The 1,444-nt window shown below is 38.0% G+C and overlaps 1 long non-coding RNA gene across 1 annotated transcript; it reads right to left on the bottom strand.

Moving 5' to 3' along the window:
* Positions 1-364: 364 nt before the first annotated feature.
* On the bottom strand, positions 365-945 carry LOC124460712. Its single transcript, XR_006954728.1, has 2 exons — positions 686-945; positions 365-608 (listed from the first exon to the last, which is right to left on the bottom strand). It is a non-coding gene; the product is annotated as an uncharacterized LOC124460712 (long non-coding RNA).
* Positions 946-1,444: the final 499 nt, after the last annotated feature.

Consider the following 1,444-nt stretch of genomic DNA (forward strand, 5'->3'; position numbering starts at 1 on the left):
GCTGGCAACTTTTCTTTAGCTGATTTTGCTCCTTTCCTTCACCACTTGGCCACCACTTTAGCACCCGGGAGGAGCTGAAACCGTAGCCGAAGCCGGAGCAAGCGCCTATGCCAAATCGGAGTAGGCAACTCTGAGAACTTTCTGGTATTAGAAGAGCTCTTTAAAAACTTGTTGGCCGCACATTGGTAAAGTCTTGGCTTGATTGCCTACTTAAGAGTGTGCACCAAAGTGATATGAAGTAACAAGTTACGAATACAGTATAAGCTCTTTGCCATAGTGAGATCCAATGATGCAAAGATTACGCTTACTTACCCCTTTTTCGTGACCCCAAATCCGAAATACGAATGTGTAAACAAAACAGAAATAAGGTCATAAGATCCAGCCTTGGGCTCATTGTATTAAAATGGATGACGATGCAGCATTAGTTAGAATACAAAATAAAACGGTAGATAATAAATAACATCAAAGCCCAGAAAATTGTGTACATATTAGAAGCGGCGTGCATAATCCCATTCTGTGGTATACTTGTGCAGGTCCCGCCATTTAATGCAAGTATTGCACTGAGGACACTTTGGCTCAACTCCCATTTGTCTGGCTCGAATGTTGATCTGCCGGACACAACGTTTGCAAATCACATGACATTGACGACATTGAAATGAGTTTAGACGAGACGGTACAATCTTACATTTTCTGCATGGCATGCCAATACGCGGAGAATCCGTCGAGCCATCATCATCATCTGAGTGGTGGTTTTCGTTGGACGGCAAACCATTTATTTTATATTCAGTTGGATGAGCGCGATTAGGTCGCAAGGCAGACATTTTGAATGTAATTTCTCCAAATTTTGTTCTAGAAATTCTTTTTGGTTGTGATTGGTGTGAACAAAGGAATTGAATGAGAAATACTGTGAATATGATTTAACAAGTTGACATTTTTTGTATAGTAAAAGCCTATCTGATTGACTAGATATTGCAAATTTACGAAAATAAAAATGAAGTTGATATCCTAGCTTACCATGTTGATGTTTTTTTTTTATTATCAACTACTTTTTATTTAACATTTCGATTTCGAGTTTACAGCAATTGCTTACGCTTTAGGCCTAGTTGAAGAAACACAAACTTTTCTTTCGAATTTTCTAATAGGTCTACCATTATTTAATACTAAATCTCCAATTGAAACAAAAAAGTTCCACTTTTAAAATGAGCAAAAGGGGAAAAAAAAGAAATGCGAAAATCTTTTAGCACACTTTCACCAAAAAGTTAACAAAAGTTGTTGCAACAAAAAAGAAAAAAAGAACAACCAAGAAGAAAAGAAAGAAAAATCAAGGCAGGCAGCAAAGTGTGACAAAGTCGATATGGTGGGGGAAGAGCAAGCTACAGAGGGAATGACATGGGCAGAGGGGGGTATGTATAAATGTCTATTCGAGTGTAGAATTTGATTGCAC

This window comes from Drosophila willistoni (assembly GCF_018902025.1).
Source record: "Drosophila willistoni isolate 14030-0811.24 chromosome XR unlocalized genomic scaffold, UCI_dwil_1.1 Seg144, whole genome shotgun sequence".
Taxonomy (NCBI): Eukaryota; Metazoa; Arthropoda; class Insecta; order Diptera; family Drosophilidae; genus Drosophila; species Drosophila willistoni.